Here is a 6,316-nt window from a genome sequence, read left to right as displayed (position 1 = left end):
TTATATCAACTTTGCTTATCTTATTCGTGTCATTAGTATTCTAATAACATTTAAAAAAAATTAAATATCTCATTTGAATATTAATTTAGATGAATTATAATAATTTCAAATATACTTTAATTATATTATATTAACAACTTTAATAACATTTTAATATTCAAACTCACTTCCAATATGTCAAACCCTAATGAAAATCTAAATCAATAAATGTTAAGAGATTTGTGTCATTTACAAATTATTTCAACTTAATTAACTACAAGTCTAGAAGTGGATAATTATTTGTTTTGAGAGAAATAAAAAAATATAATGTCTTTCCTTTTTAAGTTAATTAAGCTCGGTTTTTGTAATTTCGGTTTAGTCATATTTTAAAGATTTGCACGATAATTTGAAAGTATTCTCTTTTTGTTGTGATCTTGTTACAATGCTATATAAAAATTATTGATTACATGATTGATAATGAATGATTCAAGTAAGATTTTGTTGATATTTTATTTTTGTAACAACTTTTAAGGACTAAATTAAATGTTTTGTTGTCATAGTGGGATTATTGGTTAGATGTTAAAGTGAGAAATTAAAAGTAGATATAAGATTAATATTTATTGTGGGAAAGACAATGGAATGGAAGAGAGAGAAAAAAGAAGGCATTAATTTATCCTTAATCTCTTCGCTTTCTTATTATTCCCCATTCCAAATATAGCTCTATCATTGACTACCTTAAAAGGAAACGAATAAGTACTCCACTCCACTCCATATTTTTTCACTATTGCCTCTTTCCTTCCATCATCTTTTCCACCTGCATACAGCTAGCCTAGCTAGCTTTAAATATTATTTTTGAAGATTATTCAAATACCCAATAGCTAGATTGATTGTACATGTAAGAGTACTAGCTAGTTACAAAATAGTATGATGATGATGATGATAAGATATTTGTAGTTGTACTTTGATGATCGATCGATCGATCGATCCATAATAATGAAAAGATGCATTTAGGGTTTGAGATATTATCCAATTTATAATGTTAGAAAAGGGAGAAAGAGATTGATTGTATATGTATACATCTAAAGGAAACATGATGCAGTAAATTACAAGAGATCATCATATAATTGGTTGGTTGTTGTTAAAATGGGGGGCCGGAGGAAAGTGAGTGATCGATATTAGTTAGTAGGGGCCCGTGCTTCAAACTCAACATACAATATCCAACTATTATTGCCTATTGTCTTTTCCATTTCTCATATTTACACAAATGCCATTCTCTATCATATCCTACTAATAAATCAAGAGATATTTGGTAGTTTTCTTTAAATGGCCCCAAAACCCAAGAGATTAACCAAAACAAAGTTTTTATAACTTACAACTAATAATTTTATAAACCTATAAATAGTAAGCATCGTGTAACTATGGTCATCTAGGTATTATAATCAATAAAACAAATAATAGCACAATATTAGAGAAAAGAACGGAATATGGATTGATGCGAAAGATATATAGGATATGGAGATGGTCAACAATGGGCGTTTGATTTAGACCTATTTTAGTTATAAAAGTTAACCTATAAAAAAATATGTATTAGCGAGGGTTTATATCCCATAAATGACCACGATTATTTAAAACCGTCGTTAATGCTACTTGCGAATTGTTTTTTATACAAAATATTAAACATATCTTAGTAGAAGATTGTTCAAAAACAAAAATGAAGTTGAGTCTTGAAAACCCATTAAAAATAAGACCTTGGATATCTTTAGTGACTATATTTCACCAACCCTCATTAAAAATCTAAATGTCCCATATTAATTAATTAGTTTTGTGGACACTTTTTTTTGGTGCACAACAACAAATGTTGGGAATAAGATGCCTTGGTTTGGGAATCATCAAAAAACAGAAATTTGGAATGTTTAAGAATATAATCAATAGCTAGCTTATTTAAAGATATGGCATGTATATATCATGAATAATCAATTTTATAGCTAGCATAGTCTTTGGGTATCATTAGACGAATAAATCAAGGACAAGTGTCATATATATATAAATATGCTCTATCAAATTTCTATTAAATATGTGTCCCTCAGCACTAATATATTACCTTTAATGATAGATAGATCTAATTAATGTCACCAGTCTATATGCCAAAGTAGAAAAATTAAGAAAATGAGTATCATTCATGTCAATGAACAATGCCATTACTAATTAGGTTAAATGCCCCAATCTCCTTTTTCTCTTTCAGAAAGGGAGACAAGAATGCAATTTTAGCTAAGTATCTCATCGATATATTTTTTTAAAGGGAAAACTTTGTTTATTACCCACTGGTCGATGTCATCGACGCAAACATTGTATAAATCATGGTGAGATATTTAAACAAAAACAGAGTTAACATAAAGTAATGACATTAGTTATTATTAAATAATCACGTATAATGAATAAAAAATATATGAATCAGTCAGAGAACAATAGAATGTCTCAAAAACACTAAAATTCTAAATCTAACTAGAAGAGGTTAATTTGAAATTCAATTTTCTTTTAGCTTACGAAGAATGTTTACACTAGTAAAAATAGGTCTAGGTCATATAGCGAGCATAGGTAGCGATTGGTCTAAAGATTAATCGCCATTATAAAGGTACTGACGAATTGGAAAGAATTCCAATCGCTTTTACCTTTATAATTGCGATTTTAGACCAATCTCTACTACCTTGTCATATCGACGATTAGTTTCTTTTCCAATCGTTACAGAACGAGCATGACTTTCTTTTTTCTATATATTTGTAAAGAAATATTTTTTAATTTTCTTTTTATTTTTGGTTATATATATATATATATATATATATATATATATATATATATATATATATATATATATATATATATATATATATATATATATATATATATATATATATATATATATATATATATATATATATATATTTGAATTCATTATTTTTACCGTGTGATTATCTAGTTGACTGTGTTAGACTCATGCAAAAATAAAAATTGTCTTTTTGTTAAAAAAGAGAGAGAAGAGTTCATCTTTGACCCTTTTGTCATGGAAAGAATAGAAAAATTGCTTTTGTAAAGGGTATCTATATATCAAAGTGGGCTGTTATATATTTTGGAGATCATTTAAAAAAATGATTAATTTTAACATATTTTGTCTTTACTCAATGACATTATTTTTAATTCATTCATCCCAAAATCAAGTCATCTGTTTAATTAATTTGTTTCACCAGTTTGATTCTAATTAGAATCAAAAACTTAATTTGATGTATTTTATCACATTTAAATTTATCAAGACTATATATTTTTGCCACTTGATCCCCATGGACTACTCAGATAAAAAAATAGAAAGATCAATGAACATCCTAATAGTAAAATAGTGTGGGATAAATATTATAAAAAAAACAAAACAAACAAAGTATTTTATGATTGTATCTAAATTGTAGATGTTTTCTCCAAACTTTCTTTAACAAATCGTAGTCATCGGAAATTTGAGCCCGCGATAAAGGCGTTAAGGGAAGTTGAATTGGTTCCTTGGGATCATTGGAATTTAAATTTTTTTAATTGTGTGGAGTAAAATTTCTTTGTTTTTGATCATATATTTCAAAAAAACTTAACTTGGTCCCAAATTAGGTCAATAAGATTGAAACGTGGCAACAGTATAAGATCACATCTTCTAAAACCTATTGTGCCTTAATTAATTTTAAATTTGTTTGCTTGAATTTTGTTTAATTCAAGAACAACAACAAAAAACACAAAAAAAAGGCCAGTTTGATTCATGCATGTCCCTTCCACATTTGTGAAGAACAATTAAAAGATATGAGAAAGTTTTTTTTGTTAGAACCCTAAAAAAAATATATAAAGTAATGATGAGACGATGCCACGTAAGAGATACATTGTATTTGCACGACATATATAGTGATCTTTCAGACATCCAAATGTAATAATTTCAAACATAAATCTACGTGGAAGTAAGCAGCTTTCCGCAATTGGAGCATTTTCTTTAATATTAAAATAAATCCCCCATGTGATCTGAGTTTAATTATCTTGCATGAAATGAGGAAGGCCGTTGGTTCATTATCAAATCAAAACATTGGATAATAATTTATTATTGGGTTGTTCTTAATTGTTTGATTGTGGGTTGAGAGTTTTCATTATCAATTTTATTGTCTCAAACAAATTAGGGCATAAGGACTGAGATTATTCTCTCTTTTTTTGTGCTTTAAATTCCTTAAATATTATTTTTGAAAACATAATAATCTATTTCGGTTAAAAGATGTAGCTAGATGCTTTAAATATCTCCTTTATATGCAGGTGTCATAATTTATTTTATGTTTACAAGATTTTTAACACGTTGATTATCAGTTTTGTTTTTTGTGTTTGTTTTGGAAACGAGACTACCATTTTCTGCCACATAAAGAAAAGAATGAAACATTTTAGTAAATTGAGAAAATAAAACAAAATGATTAGAACACATGGAAATTAGAACCAATAATACCTAGAAATCAAATTTAATGGATAATCAATGATTTTTTAAACTATCAATACCTCATTTCTTGCATATATTGTATGTAAGTAACTAATTTTTTGAGTTCTCTTATTTATTTTCCTTCGAATTCAAATTTAATTTATAACCCCATCCTTTATAAATCTTTTTTTCTAAACTATATACAAAATGCTTACGACAATGACCCAACCCACCAGGTCGTCAGATAGTTCAAATGATAAGAATGCTTTAAATTAAAGTGGAACTGATCAGGTTGAGAACGCTTTAAATTAAAGTGGAACTTACCAGGTGTTAGTTCAAATGATTATAAGAAGGCTTTAAAGAGGGAATAAACCATAAAAAGGGTTTCTAATATGTCACGGCTTTTACCATGCAACTATATAGGATCAGCATGCGTGCTGACTGGAATATTATCTACCGGCCCCTACTAAAGAGAGATGCATATCATGATCATTGAATTCAAATTAATGGCATCATTTTTACCATTCAAAGATTCCAATCCAGTGGCGGTTACCTAATGGGATTGCAGGCAGGCAGGCAGACAAATATCATGAGCAAAAGCTTCGTCTGAATTTCTTTCCCAATATAATGCAAATGTGGACCAAACTATTAATTTATATTATATTAATATCACCACTACCTTCTATAGATCATTATCCATATACATACACTCATCACTCAAGGGTAACATATTTTCTTTAAAATGCTAATTAATTCAATTTCAATCATCTTCTTCTATTTCAATTTCATATACTTATAACACTAGAAGCTCTTATTGGAAAGGTGTGGCCATGCAATAACTTTTATTAGCTAACTAGGTTCAATTATACCATTGAACATATTCATAATCATGTTGTGCTTGGAGATTATTTTAAGTAGCTAGATTGAGATGAGACTTATTAATGCTTTAGATGGTTGGTCCAAATTAATTCAAAACGTCATTAATTGATCCGTCCATTAACAATGTATATATATATATCATACTTAACGTTCGTATTCGAATCGGGCAAGTCGTGTTAGACTCTTAATCATGTCGTGTTGTGTCGTGTTGTGTCGTGTCTCAATCTTATCTGTGTCGTATCGTGTCTTGACCCACTCAAAATATTATGATTCACGGACTTTTTCGTATCGTGCATGTTTAAATTCGTGTTTCGTGTTATTCCGACTAAATTTTGTCATCGTGTCAACACAATTGTGTCTTGACACACTCATTTAATTAATTATTTATTTATATATATTAAATTATATTGTTAATAAAAATGATAAAATATAATTATTAATTTATTTTAATTTAGAAATTTTAAATTAATTTAATAAGTTAAATGTATTAAATTTATTTAAAAAGTTATTTAATAGGTAAAATGTGTAAATATAAATTTTAACATATAATTTCATAAATAATAATTTGAATGTCAATTATTTAAAATGTGTTTTAAAACATAAAATAATTATTCGAATAAAATTAGTTAAATTTGTTGTTATAAAGTTATTAATTTATTTAAAATATATATATTAAGTTAGTTAAATATGATAAATGTGAAATTTTATAATTTTTTAAATATTATATAAGAATTTATACCTAATTATTTAATTAGGTATATGATATTTATTATTATAAATAATTAAAAAGTAGTGGAGATTTTTTATGATAAAATAAAGTTTTTTTAAAATGTTTTTTTAACTTTTAAAATTTTGGAGTGATTTAATATTTTTTAAAAAAATATTTAAGAGGAGTGATAGGGGGAATTTGAGGGAGTGAATGATGTGTCACCATGGTTGGAAAAAAGATAAGAGGTGAGGAGAGAGAAGAGATAAAAATTT

This window comes from Impatiens glandulifera, chromosome 7 (genome assembly GCF_907164915.1).
Source record: "Impatiens glandulifera chromosome 7, dImpGla2.1, whole genome shotgun sequence".
In the NCBI taxonomy this organism is placed as follows: Eukaryota; Viridiplantae; Streptophyta; class Magnoliopsida; order Ericales; family Balsaminaceae; genus Impatiens; species Impatiens glandulifera.
This window is presented reverse-complemented; position numbering follows the sequence as displayed.